At 45.4% G+C, this 18632-nt stretch overlaps 1 long non-coding RNA gene across 1 annotated transcript in view; it reads right to left on the minus strand.

The window, feature by feature from the left end:
• Positions 1-13333, minus strand: part of LOC138260797 (uncharacterized) — a 71243-nt gene extending 57910 nt beyond the window's left edge. Inside the window, exon 1 of the long non-coding RNA XR_011198997.1 lies at positions 13137-13333. This is a non-coding gene — a long non-coding RNA (uncharacterized lncRNA). The remainder of the gene's footprint in view (positions 1-13136) is intronic.
• Between the last annotated feature and the right edge of the window lie 5299 nt (positions 13334-18632).

Below are 18632 nucleotides of genomic sequence, written 5' to 3' on the forward strand. Positions count from 1 at the left end.
TCACTGCGCTGTGATGCAAGCGCCTGGGCCTGAGGCATCAGCTGAGGGGAAGTTGAGCTGGTGACGTCCTGGAGGGACCCAGGCTAGTCATACAGGTTGCTAAGGAAAGCACCCGACCAAAACTGGACAACTGCGTGCATAAATCCCCGGCTGGAGGGAAAAAAGAGAAACTTCCGAACTCGGTCACAGCTTCCTCTTTCTGCCTAGTACTAATTTCATCCACTACTAGGAACGCGTATTAAACATTTTATGATGGGAAATATTTCACAGAACGTTTTCAATGCAGTGCCAAGCTGGAAGAGGACAATGGCCTATTTATTATCGGAACTTAGTGAAACATACTACAGAGAACAGTTGTGGTGGGGACATCTTGAACACGAGGTTCGCATCTCTATGGTCAGAGCTCTCAAGTGTTCCAGGTCGATGTGTGAGAGGCTTATTAAATCCCAGTTTTCCTTTGCATTCTGCAATCTATTGTCAAGGGAATCCCTTTACTACACAAGGGACTGTTCCTTTATGTAAAAAAAAAAACCTGGAATGGACAACCTGCTCCCGCAAGGACCTGTAAAGCGAAAGAGTTCTTTATGGTGCGTGGTGGGGTGGCTGAGCCTCTGAAGGCTCGAGCCTGCCTTTGGCTCAGCTTGTGGTCACGTTGGAACCTCGAGCCTATATTTCATGTGGCTTCTGCCTGCCACAGTTGCTTAAACCTTCACACACACAGATGTAAAAACAATGCATTAACATTTTAGTTAAAATAATTTTAAAATAGGTACCCATTCAGTGGCTGATTCGCACAAAGTGAAACCAGAAAACTTGTATTAATTGTGACTTCCCCGCTTAACCACATTGTGCGATTTCAGGCAACTGTGTTATGTTACCACTTTGCTTTTTCTTAACCATCGCATATGAAAGGACATTCACACGTGACTTCAGAATATCAGGTGTGCAAAAACCTATTGTGTTTGATTTATTACACTATGATTTCTATGTATTAATAGGAATGGCCACATACAAGGTTCATAAGACAACTGTTGAGCCCCTTAGTTCACTAATGGCACTGTCGCCAGGGAGGGGGCAGGAATAGTTCTAAGTTCATGTTAAAAAACTATCACTCTTAATAAGTACTGTACAGTGCAGTAGTACAACATAACATTAACTTCAAAGCTTCCATGTTGAAGAAATACATATGTTGTCTTATTTCAAAGGCTGTTTGTTCTATCATTTTAAGGGCAAACTTTTTCAAGGCTGTGTATGGGCTCTAAGAGCCAAGCCAGACCAACGGCTCGGCTTTGGCTCGCCCTGTCAATTTGTTAGCTTGATCACCTATAGTGTGTAGTGTATGATGTGTGAGGCAGAGACAGCCTAGTTCCTTGGCAAGCCACATAGACAGAAAAAAATTGGCACCCTCACTACTGCTAGTATATAAGATGAGGCAACAGCTAGCCTATTTGTGTACCCAGGTCAGTCACTGGCTGATTATATCTGAGCAGTGACTGGCCTTTGAACACAAATATCTCTGCACTACCCCAAACTCACCGAATTAACTCAAAACCTAGCTCAGTTATGCTGGTGCCATCTTGTTTGTCGGGGTGTTGTTAGTGTGTGGCAGCAGGGCGTGAGAGGGAGCTAGGAAAGGGTCTGATGGAGTGATAAAACAGCACCCATTATCACAGGAAGTGACATCACTGAATCTCCTAACATCCACCTACACAGGAAGGGACCACTGAATATCCCATCATCCATCTCGACAGGAAGGGACTGGTTTTCCTGCCAAAAATTTTGTTTAATAGAAGAAGCCAAGCATCAGGACTTCATTTCCCATCACCCAATTGTGCAGGAATTTACATCACAGCACCCTGCACTCCCACCCCCTCCAAGGACTTACTTAAGGGAAGCTGCAACATGGCCTTGCAGTGCACACATGCAGCAGGTGCACTGCTGGTGTCGCAAAGGCGAGCCCACCTGCATCCATCCGCTCCTGATCCACATCCAGAACCAGGAATCCTGGTCCAATCACTGCCCAGCAATACCCGCAGCACTCCCTAGGACACCAGACCTCAGACGCTGTTCCTTTAACTGCTGTTGTGCCAAGCCTCACACCATGGTATGAGCTTTGACCTGCACCCACTGCTGGTTCTCTAGCAGCACCCCACCCACATCTCCATGCAAATAATAACACCACCCTCACTCCCTCCTCCCGATACACAAGAACCAACTACACCTACATCCCCACTCTACAACATAAGCCACAGCAAACGTGCACGTCAACACCTACTGACATGCATGCTTCTCATCACAGATCACTCAGCGAACACACAACTGAAAGATGGGACCTGCTGAGAGCAATGCACCAACATCCTCTTTATCACAGAAACCTAGCTGAACCCCTCATCTGCTTCCAACATTGCCACGACAATCCCAGCGGGCTACAAAATCGATTGACGGGACCGCCTTTACAAGCCAGGAGGAGGACTTCACATCACCTACAAGGAATCCATCAAATACACAACATCCACATAGAACGCCACTCTATTCATGGAACACCTGCACTTCAAGCTTCAAATATCAAAATACTTCACTCTGAACAGAACCCTCACCTACCGATGATCTGGATCATGAGCCACCTCTACCAACCTCATCAACAACTTCTCCGCTCACCATCGACTCCAGACCGTACTTTCTTCTCAGTGACCTCAACTTTCACATGGAAGACCAAAATTACCCCTGCTCCACAGCACTCCTTGAAAGCTTGCGCAACATTGGAGTCACCCAGCTCGTCCCTGAACCAACAGACACCGCATGATAAACACTGGACTCCATCTTCATCGTAAGCAACAGCATCAAATACAACTCCACCACACCACTCACATGGACCAACCAGTCCGTCATTCACTTCCAAATCAACACACCTCAAGTCAACACCAGCCTAGGTTCAGCATTCCAAGCTGTAGCTGGAGCAAAATCACAGAACCAGACTGGCTCAGTGCCCTCAGCATGGATGACCCTAGCACCACAGATAATGTTGACAAGAACATCAACAACTAACTGCGCAGACTCCCTCGTACCCATCAAACCCAACAAGCATAGTAAATCAAACAAGCAGGTCAGCTGGTACACAATGGACCTCTGAGACACTAAGTGACACTGTAAACAGCTAGAAAGGAAACAACAACAACAACACCACAAACAGCTACCTATAAGGCTGCACTCAAACGATATCACCAGCAAATACGAGACATCAAGAAAAAAGCACTACTGTACCGCATTGAAGAAAACTCCAACAGATGCAAGGAGATTTTCTCAATCGTTAAGTATTTCACCTTGCCCTCAGCCACTGGCTACATCATTGCCTCCCAACACCACTGTGACAACCTATTCAACTTCTTCACACAACAAAATCGCAAACATCTACAGCAACTTTGTACCTCAACCCAACCCCAGAGAACTTGTTGATAACCTACCCACTACATCTACAAGTTGGGAACTTCACCAATCAGCACCACCTCGAGTCAAATCATCAACACCTCCATCAGGTACGCCACTATTCCGGATGAATGGAAACGTGCAGAAATCAACGCCATCCTCAAGAAGCCCAGAGCCAACCCAAATCAACCTGTTCACCCTATCCAGCCAAAGTGATTAAGAAGGCCATCAACAAGCAACTCACAACCCACCTCAAACTTTACCATCTTCTAGACAACACTCAATCAGGATTCAGAAAGAACTACAGCAACAAAACAGCACTCATCATGGTCACTGATCACATTCGCCTCATCCTGGACCATGGAGAAACAGCAGCCTGCATCCTGCTCTACCTCTATTCAACCTTTAACACTGTCTCCAATAACACCCTCATCACAAGACTCCACAAGATTGATATAAAAGGAGCTGCTCTCAAATTAATCTGTTCTTTCCTGACAGAAAGAACCCAAAGGGTCAGGCTGTCACTCTTCACATCAGAGATCAATAAATCGATATGAGGATTTCCACAGGGATTGTCCCTCAGCCCCACCTTTTCAACATATAAAACATCTCTCGCCAGCTTCATCCAATCACAAGACATCACTGTCATCTCTTATGCCGATGACACCCTAACTCATCCTCTCCCCGACAGACAAGACAACCACCACCAGGACGAACTTTACCAAGTGCATGACCATGGTCTCAGACTAGATGTGAACCATTTGCCTGCAGCGCAACTCCAACAAGACAGAAGTATTGGTCTTTGTCAACAAGACCTTCCCATGGGACTATACCTGGTAGCCGACAGAGCTAGAATCAACACCAGCACCCACAGACCACAAAAGAAATCTAGAGATCATCCGAAACAACAAACTGTACATGACAGCTCAAGCCAATTCAGTGTGCACCTCCTGCTTTGACATCCTATGCATGCTATGGAAGATCTTCAAATGATTGCCTCAGAACACCATAAGGACTGTTATACAATTACTCATCACTAGCAGGCTGGGCTACAGCAACACCCTCTATGCCAGAACATCCAACAAACTCCTACACAAACTCCAGACAATTCAGAACACCGCTGCAAGTCTCATACTCGACCACCCACACTGCACCGACATTATACCCAACCTCAAAAGATTCACTTGCTCCACTGTTCTTAGTAGTAACCAATTCAGACTTCTCTCACACCCATACTAAGGGGGTTATTACAACTTTGGAGGAGGTGTTAATCCGTCCCAAAAGTGACGGTAAAGTGACGGATATACCACCAGCCGTATTACGAGTCCATTATATCCTATGGAACTCGTAATATGGCTGGTGGTATATCCGTCACTTTACCGTCCCTTTTGGGATGGATTAACACCTCCTCCAAAGTTGTAATAACCCCCTAAGTCCCAAAGCCCTACACAATACGGGACCAGAATACCTGAACAGCCACATACACTTTCACCAACCCACCAAACACATATGCTCTGCCACACTCTCATATTCCCCACAGCCTCAAAAGCAAAACTTTAGGTCACTCATTCTCCTACATCACACCAAAGACATGGAATGACCCCCCTCAACACATCAGAGCCTCCTCCTCACTTCCTCCTCCTAAATTCTTGAGTTCCACAAGAAGCTGAAGACCTGTTTCTTCGTATAAGCACCTCGGGGACCTCAAACATACACTTTTGCTCAAGCTCCTTGATATGCTCTTGGATGATTAGTGCACAATACAAATCTATATAACATAGCATAACACATTACATGTTTATTTTGGGGTACTTAGCTTGAAAAAACGATCTTCTTTAAAATGCAACTAGTAATTGCCACTGATTGGGATTAAAATGTCCATGTTTACCTTCAGTGAATAAATTGTTGATTTAACAGTGGACAACGGTGATTTATGTGGCTCGGTTACTGCAGTGTTTTTCTCATAATAGATATACATCATTTGCACAAATTTTGCCAGATAATTTGCAGATTTCACACAAATGTTTCAACTTAAACGGGTGAAAATAGTACTTCAAGAGAATGTGCTGCCTAATTTGCCATTTTCCTGCATAATTAAGACTACCTGCCAAACTAATTTTTAGTGGCCCTGTCAAAGATAAAGCTCTGTCCATTGGTTTGTGGACTATTACTCTAATAATGAAACTCTCATTTCACAAGGAGTCATTAAATATTTCCCCTATTTTACAGTTTCCTGAAAAATATCATTTTTCATACCACTGCATTTTGTGCAATAAGAGCACCAGACTAATATATATATATATATATATATATATATATTCCAAAACAAAATTCACACCAGGAAACGACACGGAGCTGAGTGCGTGACTGCAGTATTCATTTAATTTCTTCCAGCAGACACGATCCGGCATAGAAGTTTACCTTTATCAATGCTGATTGCGCAAGTTGCATCACCTGACGTGCTTCTTGAATCGGGCATGCCTTCCTCCCATTGGAGGTCAGTCAAATACAGCCACTCTCACTGCCCATAAAATGAGAGATCGACACTCTGAAATCAGGTACAGCAGTTTATTTCCACTCGGCTGTGGTAACAAATCATCAACTCGTTGTCCTCTAAAGTACTATAAGTGTAGGGACTTAAATAAGTCCATATGAGTGTACTAAGTGCCGGTAATGGGCAACCACAGAATAATTTCACTGAATAAATCCTAATACTTTCTTTCCAAAGGGATTTTTAAATGACATAAACACAGCATTCCTGGCACTTGAGAGCTGCTCTGTGCAATTTATCCACCTGGCTTAAGATCCGATGCAAAAATGGTGAGATCAACAGCCCGAGCCCATCCGGTATATCAAGTGACAACTGAATATCTGGCAAATGTAATATTTCTGTGTGCTAAACCGTGGCCCTGACTGTATCCCCAGATTTATCTCCTTATGCATTCATAAATAGATTCAGAACAAATAATGCATACACTGGTCTACATATGTCCAATATCAAAACAACAAAAAAGTGATTTATTTTAACGTTTACTGGTATATAGCTCTTCTCGTCTGGAGATACCAAACTAAATGACAACATTCAGTTTAAATGTTCCTGAGTTTAACCATTTCCTGCCTGTGACTGATAAAAGACCCCCTTTTAAGGTCAGAAAGAAAACTAAGTACATGAGCACCCCCGGAATGTCTGAGGTGATCACCACTGCACACTTTAGGTCTGCAAGTGTAGTGGCAGTGGTTCATAATATGTCAGTACATTTTTCGTTTTCTATGCCAGAATATCATAGAATATCGTTTCGCCTACATATGTAGTTCTAAATATGGTATAATAAAATGCTACGCCATTGGATGTAATAAAAGGAAACTGCAACAAATGGGATATATCAGAATATATTTTTGCATACGATATTCTGACATATAAGCATGCTTGTCTTCTAATGTTTGACTATTTGAAAGAGAAGGGGTAGAGTGACAGGTGCACCCTATGCTGTCTCCTGCCTGTTCATTAGCAAGCTATTGACGGGGGAAAGGACAGTTTTCTTTCATTTGCAACTACTATCTTTGCAATTGCATGGGTGACGGGACAGTACAATTACGTTCTGTGGCCAGTGGTTAATTTGTGAACGTAGGGGACACTGCCATTCATTTCTGGGGACCCAGCAAAAAGAGAGAACGGCAAACAAGCATTTGCAATGAAATAGATCTTGCATTCGCTTGAGTTAGAGCTATAACTGGACTTTTCTTGCCACATAAGCTGGTCAGCCCTGCCACATCATTTGGTCCTCTCTACCACATAAACTTCCATTTACCTTCTTTTTCTATTTGCAGCAACAAAATAAAATAGTGCCATTATTTATTATATTTATTTATATTATTATTTTAGGGTCCCCCCAAACTAGTGTGGGGACCCAGAGATGACCTAGACAGAAACAGCACGTCATGCAGACCGTTTTGATGGTGGTCCCATTGTCCTAAGACCACCACAATGTGAGTTAAGAGCAAAAAATATTTTGTAAAAGGAATTTCCTGCAAAGCATTATGGGGTGAGTTTCTGAGTGCAGCGAATATTGCAGTATCTTGACTGTAAATGCTCAGAACAGCCCCTAGAGAACACCACAATAAACAATAGCATTTGGAAGAAACATGGTCATGTAACCATATAGTCAGCCCCTACAGAGCATAACCACCTGAAAAGAGAATGGCAGAATGTAATGCAATGTAACAATATATTTAGCCCCTAGAGAGCGTAGTGCATTACACATTTTCAGGCCTACTAGAATAATATTACAAACAAGGCCCCTAAAAATACAAAGTATTCTCAGCTGTTAAACACAATTTCCAGCCATGAGTGCTTAAACAGACACTGAATGGTGGGAGAGGATACCACAGATGACCTAGACAGAAAGAGCATGTCATACTGAACGGTTTGGTGGTGGTCCCATTGTGATGAACCACCACAGACTGAGTTATGGGTCACAATGTTTCGTAAAAGAAATGCCCCACAAAGCATTATGGGGCGAGTTTCCCTAGTGCAATGAATATTGTAGTATCTGCTCTCCTGCTGTGCCAGGAGAGCTACATTCAGGATTTTTGATTTCTGTTTAAATTGTGCCAATTTGTATATTTTTAAACTGCTAAACTTGTACGTAAGTGGTACTCATTTAGAGTGCTCCTCTGATCGTGTTTGCGCTATATGAAATGTCACTAAGCAGGACGAAGGCAGAGGCAAAAGAAAAAAGAAAAAAGCAGTGCGCCATACTAAGGTATATGGCCGATCATGCAATAATCCATGTAACAGGGTCAGTCTCCAAGGCGGTAACAAAGCAGCCTCAAGGTGGGACAAACGTAAAGCATGTGCATGGTAAAAACTCACAGAAGTAGATAACAACATGTCAAAGACAGCAAATGCGCGCTGCCTAGGCTCGACCTAAAAAGGGAGAATAAAGAAGAATCGAAAGATAGAAAATTGTCACTAAGGAAAAAAGTAAATATGAAAAATAACTGACAAGAGTGAATTAAAGAGACAGAAGGTGTAGGGTGGTGGAAGAAAGATTCATGAGCTGGAATCAAGAAACAACCTTGGCATTTGGTAGGGATGGTGGTCGGCTGCTAAGAAAATGATTTGTGCCTCTGTGCTTAATTTTAGTCAAATTAAGGATTGTGTGTAGGTGTCCTCTCCCCTTTGTCAGTTAATATGTGACACATTTTACTAGGCTGCAGAGAACAGAACAGGCATCAATGCAATCCTTCTACTGTTAGCAATGCTGGAATGACCACTGCAAAGTTGCTCCCCATAGCCACTTATTAAGCTTTTTTAAAAAGAAACAAGTACTGTAAGTTAAAAGTAGAGTGTGAAATTTTGATATTTAAGTTCATCAAAACGTAATCACAGCTTTAAAAAAAGACTGCATTTTCCCTATTATCATAGTAATACTTCAGGTAGAATATAAGAGCTACGGTGTGACCCCCACATCTGTGAAATAGAACTACTGTTTATTAAGGAGGTTTGTACAGCACATGAATGCAGTCATGATTCCCTTGGTTTGCTATTACCGTAATCAGTAATGTTAGAACGGGCACTGTGGGATAGACTGAACAAAGACCACCTGTGTTCAAAGTTTCTTCAAGTACAGTAGGTAGGCCATTTTTGTTGGGGCCATCTGTCTTCTGTTGAGGGCAGCCTTGGTCGAGTTGGGAGGGCTGCTATATGTGCATAGGGAAACAAATGTGTGTATGGGCCAGTCCTTTCTAAGAGGTTATGGCAGAATGGTATCAAAGCTTAGCAGCTACAAGAATGAACAAGAAGATTTTCAGGTTTATCCTGAATAGAAGAAAAATTGGTTGGGATTTCAATATAATTTCTAGGTTGCTTCAGATCATTTATTGCAATACACCTTCTTCCATATTTTTCCATTTAAACAACTTGGGGCGAGCAAGATATGCTAAGCTAAAATGGAGGTTCTTGGTGTGATCATGATATAGGACTAATTCCTTGAGATTATGTCGGATGTTTGTCCACAAATTTGTGTGAACACATCAGTGTATCTTACATTTTATTATACACTCATCTGACAGCCAAATTCAGGTGCTGAAGAGCACTTTTAGAGAAATGTAAGCAGTCCTCATTCTGTTGTTTACTGAAAACTATATTTCATGACTGGTAACCATGGAATATTATGCTCACAAGATTGGAGCTACTAAAAGGTGATCGTGAAGGTACAAACTCAATCAGCTTTGTAGAGTGATATTCCTATACTTTTAAAATGTTCTTGATGTTTTCTTGTTCGGTAGATGATTCAGGTGTAAAGATACAGACTTCATTTCTTCAGCAATTTTAGGTTTTGGTTTTTGTATGGAATAAAAAAAAGTTTTAAAAAAATATTCATCTGTTCTTTGTGCATTCTCTGTTTTTAAGTCCGATACGCTTCTTTGTATACCTGATCAAATTTGTCATAAGCTGTCTTTATAATGTTGTTTTGATTGAAACTGCATATTATTTGATGCATTCATATTTGATTAGGCAATATTAATCAGATTTTTGTCTTCTGTAAATGATTAACTTTTAATACACCTTTATGGTTTGAAAACCTAATCATTCGCTCTCATTATGAAAGAACCTAACGTGCTTCTTGTTATTTGAATATATTAATTTGTTGATCAGCCTCAGAGATGCAAACTTTAGTTCATCTGATAGCAATTTAAGGGCCCTAAATTTGTACAAAGAAAAGAACAGACACACGTTCCCCCACATTTACTGGTGGTGACTACAGTGGGCTGTCTGGCCATTGTTGGCAATGAGTGATTATGTTAGCAAGATAGGCCTTTTTAAATACCTACTGATCTATCCTGCTTAAACCTAACCTGCAAGTCCCCTGCAATTGGGCCTCTTTCTCTCCACCTATTTGTGAATAGTTGACATGTGTATGTATACAAGGTGTAGGTGTGGCAGGATGAGCATGGAGTGTGTGCTATAAGGGATTGTTGTCAGCTGAATCCATTTTGGACCACCTGTGTGTGGATAGAGTACAAGAAGGAGGATGGAGAGACCCTAGTAGACAGCAATATGAGTTGAAGGGCTCCTCTAAAACATGCCTGAAGCCTTCGTATTGAACCAGACTCTGAGGAGTGGGAGGACAGGATATCGAAGGCCCCTGTGAGTGCAAGGTTAGTCTCTGCTACTGTCCAGCTCCTTTGTTCCACAAAGGAGTTACCTCCAACAGATTGAGATTTAGCAGAGTGGGAAGCACTCTTCCTTGTTTCCGCCTTTGTACTGGTTTTCTCTGGCAAGTCTCCCAGGCACACCCCTTCTTTTTGCTGACACCAAAGGATAAAGACTGGCTTCACCAGTCTGAGAGGAATATGCAAAATGTCAGGAACTGCCTGAAACCAGTCCCAGAACTGTGTGTGTAAAATCTACAAACTCTGTCCATAAACTGAGTATGTGAACAGAACTAAGACCCAAAGTCGGTGTTTTAGGGATTCTCGCTGACCAGTGCCCAGGGTACACCATGCAGGGTGCTGGACAATATTTCTGTGATTCAGCGCTGAGCTTTTCCATAGCCACCTTCCTAGCCATGTAAGGTGACATAACCAATGGTCCAATATATCCTAAAGAAAATGCTAAAGACCTTCCCTAAGAAGAAGAGCATCCTCTTTCTGTTGGAAAAGTACTCGGGTACTGCAGCTGAATGAAGCTTCCTATAGAAGAACTTAGCCCAACTGCTAGAAGGAAGTAAGTTGACCGGATGGAGGACTGAACCAACATGACCTTGACCTACCTGAAAAGCTTATGGGAAGATCAGTGCAATGAGGAATCATGGTGAGCCCCTGCTGGCAAAGTGTTTGCCCCTCAACTGGGTCTTGAAGTTTAACTTTGTCCTCTTTTTTGGCATGTTTGGTGGGGAGTGCAAACTGAAGCTAGTGAACGCATCCCGTAGCTGTGTTCCACATTTCCTGCAGCTGAATAGGACTCTGTACGAGGATGCTCCACGGCTATGGATCTGCATTGAGCATTCCGGTATTGTGAAGCTCCTTGAAGTGCAACAAACTTTTGAAACTGAAACCTCAGCTAGCACTTTCCTCAGCTCTACAAGTGCTGTGCTGCAAAGTGGTTTTCTGTGGCCATTGCCCTTGCATCATCAGGGTAGAGTGTTGGCTCCCAGAGGCAGATTTAATACCTTCCCAGACTCAATCCCTCACCTCTTGGTGGAGCCTCAACTTTCAGCAGCTTCCAGTCGGATCCTTATCTTGTTTGGGTTGGGGGTGATGGGGATTCTGGCAGCTGCTGACCTATTTGCAATCCAGCAAAGGTGTGTTGGATAAAACGTGGCAAGGAAACCTGCGAAAAATACCAGGCAGGCGCAACTGCGGAACATTTCATGAAAGGGTTAACTGATCACTCCTTAGTTGCTGACTGATGCTTTCAGATGTTTAACTGGTACCAATGAGGTGAAACAGTTACCCAGATAGCATTACTGTAATGTGTATTACAATGACAAAATAGTGAAATAAAACTGCAACAAATTGTGCTGCATTATGCCACCTAATTTGACTGTGCTTAATGCATACTTAGACCAAACCTCCAGATTTGACCCTCTGCATAATTCAAGTGGCCCTTCTCATGTTTAGCCAAAATGTGGGTGTAAGAGGTTTACCCTCATTTCAACCAGTGGCTGAACAAACGAACGATATGTAAAATATCTATATTAAGGAAGGCTGTTCTTTGTTCTTAACCACCTTCTACCTTTTTACTTCCCAACAAAGTGTCATGCATAAAGAATTGCACAGATTGTGATATCAGGTTGTTGATATGTGTGCGTGCCTAACACCTGTTTTACAGCGCTACAGAATCTCAAGGTGCCAGCAGTAAGCGCTACATGAAAAGTGCTAACATGTAGCAGAATTCTTAATATGCCTATACTTGTTGGTAAACAATTATGTCCACAATCTAGAGAGTCAATGAAATAAAATGCACACTAAATTTTAGAGCTATTAAGGCCAAAATGGCATGGGACCAACAGAGGGGGCTATGCATAGTGCAAGAGCTGGAGACTACGTAGAGACTTCAGAAGGCATGCAGAAGGAAAGATGAAGTTGACCTGGTGGTACTAACATGACATGTATATATTATTTGATATGCTTAGCACAAAAACATTATGATGCTATAGAAGCTCTCCAAGGTGCTTTTAAAGTGCTTAAATTGCCCCAGGCTAGGCTTGAGTAATACACCTACTCCTGTTCCTTCGCATCATCGTTTTCTGTTATTGTTGTTTTTCTATAATAAGTTCAGAACTACAAGTACCAGCATGCAAATAAAAATATCCTAGGTCATAATACCATTATTATTACATGTATGAATCTGGCTCTGGCATTTGTAAATATTAACTTTGGAGCAGAGGAAAGCCGGTGCCATTAAAAAACCCACAATATTATGTTTCTAACAATACATGCAGAGGAGGACCCGTTGCTAACGTCTTCGGCTTTTCAGCCACGCTCGAGTTACTTCGATTAATTAATTAAATGTGATACAGTTCTGACACGGGCTGCATTTGTTGATCACATATTTCCAGCATTCTTGGTTTCAAGCTACCAGGAAACTCCCCATGTTACTGTTTCCATATGAAGCACTACTATGCAACCGAGAAATGGAACTTCTGAGAAAGAGGCTGCACTTCTGGGTAAAAAAACGCAGCGTGTGTCGAAGTAGCTGTTACCTCAGCCATGGGTGACTTCCCCTGGGACCCGCAAGAACAGACCCCTGGCTCTTGCGCACTTTGTTTTTCCTGAGAGGCTTCCTCGGTGTATACGCAGCCAGGTGACGCCACTGGGCCTCGGTGTTGGGGTGAGCTCTGACAAACGCCTCTTCAGAGGCCTGACTGGGAGCAGAAAAGAGGCTTGTCTGTTTTTTCCCCTCTGCCTCTAGCTTGACCCCGCTGCCAGCACATTGTTCTGATTTTCCGCCTGGAATAATTGCAGGGACGTTCTCAAAAGTTCAAACCTGCAGAGCAAACACAGGGACTTTGTACAGAAAAACTGTATGCCTCAGGGGCTTGAGAGAAGGAAGCTCATTCTCCCGATTTTATGAGGGCCATGAATCTTGAGTTTTTACATGTGTCGGGCGAGATAGCGAAAATAACCGCTGACCACATGCTACAGGGAGAGTCGCTTTTAATAGAACAGATTTGTAACCAAACAAATTCCTTGACAAAAACATTTTAGCCTTGAAAACCCACCATGACAGAGTCTCGCATGGTAAACCTATATATATAGTAATGCCTTAATGTCAAACTGGTAAAATTGATACTGGGTCAGGCATCTCCCTTCTTCATTCATGAAAATCGCACCACTGGACTCCACCCTCAGTGCTAATGGAGGGGCCCGCGGAGAGAAAGAGCCCCGCTCTAATCTCTCTGCGGGCTCTTTCGGGAAGGGGAAGTGATGGCGCTGGGACGGGATTGGTTTCCGGGTAAGTGGGGGTGGGCTTTGAAGGTGGGGATAAAAGGGGTGTGGGGGGAGGGACCGGCCTCTTTCCGCAAAGCCCATCACACGGTTAGTTTGGCCGGTCCCGGGGGGAACTTATTCCAGGCAAGTGCGAGTTTAGGCAGGGCCGGGGGGAGCCTATTTTGTTTAAAAATAAGGTTGACGAGCATTTCCCTGCTCGTTGACCAAGAGTCTATTTCTGGGCATATGCGGTAGGCGCCGTCAGCCAGCGCACACGTGCGTTTTTTGCCGGGCCGCGTTGGCGACTTTCAGACAATTTATTTTTGAACAATTGGGTGCGCATGACGGCCGACGAGCATTTTGGGCACCGCTCGTCGACCGGGACCACATTATTGGGCATAAGCGGCGGCGCGTTTTAGAGGCAGTGCGCCGACCGTTAGGGCTCACGTGAGTTTCTGTCGGGCCGGGTAACGGCTTTAAACATTTTTTGCAGGAAGTTTAGGGATAAGAGAGTCCCCGCTCCGGCGACATGGCAACCAGCCATGACGCTGAGGCGGTAAAGGCCGCGCTTCGCATATTAGGCGAAGCCGGCTGATCTCACCTCCTCTGGCCTTGGGTTTTGGACCAGGCCTGGGTGGGAATGGTGCGGCCGACGTGCAGCGCGTCTGGCCGGGTAGCGGCAGTTGTAGCCGCCTGTACATCACCTGAAAGGGCCAAAAAGACCCAAAAAGTGGCGGTGGGGCGGGCGCGTGGCGCAGCTTCCCCCACCAGCCAGATGGGAGAAGGTGAGGGACCCGCCAGTGAAACTGAGGCAACAGAGGAGGGGGCAGCGCCAGAACAACAGGAAGGGGGCATTGAGGCACAACAGGAGCAGCCATTGGGGGATGGGGCCCTCTTGCAGGATTTAGTGGTGCAGGAGCTCCCGGGCCCCAGTACAGAGATGGCACGTATGGACCTGTCCCTCCCCAGAGAGAGGGCCAGTACAGCAGGGGCCCCCGTGACAGCAAAAAAGAAAGGCAAGGGCCCTAGGCAGGGGGATGGCTCGGCAAAAGGTAAGCCCAGCAAGGTGCAAACCAAGAAAGCCGGGGGGTGGAGTGCCTGAGCCCCTTACAGGAATAGGGCAGAGTGGCCCCAGACTCAACAGGCTGGACATGGGCGAAGCATGGGACTTAGAGGCCAGGATTCGGGAGCAACGCCGCATAGTGACAGAAACAGAAGACAGGTGTGCCCAATTATGCATGGAGCGTGAGGTGGCCGAGCCATACGGCCGGCAACTAAAGAGGCCAGCAGAGAGCGCAGGGAGTGCAGGGAACATGCCACAGGAAGCTAGCAAGTGTAGCTGGGTCTGGGTACCGAGCAGTAGGGGCCAGGAGGCTGGGACTGCCAGTGGTTTAGGTAGTGCGATGGGAGCCAGTGGCGCACACGGCCACGATTGACGCGGAAGGTCAATGCCAACACACAAGGTTGGCAGAAAGAAGGCGATGCCAACGGGGCGCAACACGGCCCCAGCACGTTGGTCTGAAGCGCTAGAGGGGTCTTCGGCGGCCTACTCTACTCCGCAGGATCAGAGTTTCCACAGAGATGGTGGGCGCCATGAGGGTCAAGACGATGTTTCAGCTAACTACATGATGATGAGTGGTGGTGTTGATAATAGGTTGGATGTAGGCGAAGAAGATGTGTTGGAACTCGACTATGAGGAGGATCTGGATGAATGGGAAGATAGGGAGATTCGGGAGGCAGAGGTGAGCAGCGTGAGAGGGATGGGGAGAGGACACAGGAGCGGCGCAACCCCTCTTTCTGTTTCTATTTTTCAAGATCGGGCTATCGGCGGAGAACAACAAGAAGGTAGGCAAGGGCAGGCATGTGACCGAGAGGCCCGGAAGGTTTCACGGCCTTTGGGAACACAAGGAAGAGGTAAAGGGCAATGGTGGTCGGTTTGGGGGGATGGCTTAGGGGGCGGAGATGCCCCGGTACGGAAGTCAATTGGGGTATGTGATTGTTCTATTCTTGACACACTATCGGACAAAGACTCTCAGGGCGGTGAGAAGGGGAAGGAGCTGCAAGGCAGTGCTTCAGCCGAGGGTGAGAGTGGGACCAAGGTAGCGGGGGAGAATACAGGGGCAGAGGATAAAGAAGGCGGAAGTCACAAAAAGAGGCTTCCTTATATGGGACCTGCTATGCCCTTGGGATCGCATGTGGCAGATAAAACAAAGTTGAGAATATGGAGACACGAGTATGTAGATGTTTTTAAACTCTTGCATAGGGACATACAAGCCAAGGAGGGTTCCAAGGAGGAAGAGTGGGAACTTGCACGTAGACCAAGGGTCCCAATTACAATGGATAATTGGACATCTGCATTCTTGATTTTCGCAAGCATACATTGCGAGAAATATCCAGACAGGGCCATAGCACTCTTTTAGTATATGGACATAATTCGGAAGGCGCAAATGCACTTTGGTGGTTTTGCCTGGTTGAGTTACGATGAGGAGTTCCGGGCCCAAGTGAGTGTCAATCCCGACAAGCCATGGGGTGACGTAGACCCAGAATTATGGATGCAATGGATGGCGTCGTCTCAATCCACGGCATCTACCCATACGGCCAGTGGCCTGCCTGTGGTTTATAAGCCGTTTCAGGGAGGGGTGGGTGTGGGGCAGAGAACCTCGACTACCACAAGCTTGCTGGAACTTCAACAAAGGTTTCTGTTCCAGACAGCCTTGTAAATTTAAACACGATTGCTCCAAATGCGGGTGCCGTCACCCGGTTACGCAGTGTTTTTCGCTCTACAGTCCAGCAGAGCAATGCAGAGCATCCAAGGGCAGAGGCACCCAGGGCGCTCCAGCTCCAAAGGGGGCCAACGCCAGTTAAGATAGACTTTCTCATACCCTGGCTACACAGATACCCTGATAGGGCCACAGCGATTAAGCTAGCAAAGGTTTTTCAGGAGGGTTTTAGGGTCAGCTACCAAGGTCCACGTACTAGGCAATGGGCAGACAACTTGCGGTCTGCAACGGAATTGCCACAGGTAGTAAGGAGTAAGCTGGATAAGGAAGTGTCACTGTGCAGAATTGCAGGGCCTTTTTTATGATTGGCAGAGTCAAACTCTGATGACCTCCCCGTTAGGAGTATTGCCGAAGAAGGCCCAGGGTGAGTTTAGGTTGATACATCACCTGTCGTGGCCGGATGGCACATCTGTCAACGACTTTATTGCGGCTGAGGACACCAGGGTAGTATATGCATCAGTGGACGATGCTATAAAAGTGGTCAGGGGATGTGGCAATGGGGCTGAATTCGCAAAGTGTGATATACAATCAGCTTTCAGGCTACTGCCTATACACCCGGGAGATTTTGACTTGTTGGGGATGCAATTTGAAGGGGCCATTTATGTGGACAGGGTCCTTCCAATGAGTTGTGCGATATCTTGCACCCTGTTTGAGGCATTTAGCACGTTCATACAGTGGGTTTTCGTCAAGGTCAGTAGGCATTGTGCGGTGACCCATTACTTGGATGATTTCCTTTTTGTAGGGACAGGCGACTCTGGGGCTTGCGGGAAGGCGTTGAGGGCCTTTCAAGATATGGCACGCCATATGGGGGTGCCTCTGGCCCCGGAAAAGACTGAAGGACCTTTGGCGGTACTCACTTTTTTGGGCATCGAGCTAGACTCCATTACCCTGACAGCCACATTACCCACACAAAAAGTCAAAGAAATGCTGGAATTCTTGGGTACAGTGAAGGAGGCACGTAAAATTGATTTGCGAACGGCACAGAAGCTGCAGGGTTACCTCAACTTTGCTTGTAGGGTAGTCAGAGGTGGGAGGACTTTTTGCAGGAGGTTGGGCCTGGCTATGTCGGGAGCAGTGATGCCGCACCACAGAATACGAGTTTCAGTGGGTCTGAGAGAAGATGTGAGGGTGTGAGAAATATTCCTAAAGCATTTCAGTGGGGTATCCATGTTTTTCTGTGAGGATGAAACAGTATGGCAGGTGCATATATTTTCGGATGCGGCAGGAGTTTTTTGGGACGCCAGGTGGTGCTCGGAGTCGTGGCCAGCACAATGGTTGCAGCAAGGGAAGAGTATTGCCTTTTTGGAATTTTTGCCCCTTTTGGTAGCAATGGCAGTATGGGGGCAGGAGTTAGCAAATAGAACAGTGTTATTTAGAGTTGACAACATGACAGTGGTAGAACTTGTTAACAGACAGAAGGCAAGGGACCTTAGGGTTTTGCGCTTGTTGCGCCATTTTATGCCGCAGTGTTTATCTTTGAATGTGATTCTTAAAGTTGCTCATATACCGGGAGTATTCAATGAGATTGCGGATTCCCTGTCTCGTTCACAGTGGCAGCATTTTCACAACCTGGCACCAGGAGCAGAACAGAGCAAGACAGCGGTCCCGGCAGATATTTGGGAGTGGGGGGCATGATGATCACAGGGCTGGTGGAGATGTCTTTAGCGGAATCCACTCTGCGAAGTTACCGGCTGGCCTGGTTGGATTTTCAATCATTTGAGCGGTTTGCAGGACATTTTTGGCTGCAGAAGGGTAAACAGTTAGAGCGTTGTGCCTTGCGTTTCATGCTGTTCAAGATACAGAAAGGTTTGTCAGCGGCGACTATTGGTGGAAAATTGGCGGGTGTTGCATTTTACGGGAAACTGTTTTTTGATCACGACCCAGCTAGAAACGACTTGTTGGGGAAGATGTTTAAGGGTTGGGGCAGGGTTAGATCAGCAGAGGGTAGGGCGGCCAGAGAACCTATTGGTTTTGAATTATTGCTGGAGC

The sequence above is a fragment of the Pleurodeles waltl genome, chromosome 10 (genome assembly GCF_031143425.1).
Source record: "Pleurodeles waltl isolate 20211129_DDA chromosome 10, aPleWal1.hap1.20221129, whole genome shotgun sequence".
In the NCBI taxonomy this organism is placed as follows: Eukaryota; Metazoa; Chordata; class Amphibia; order Caudata; family Salamandridae; genus Pleurodeles; species Pleurodeles waltl.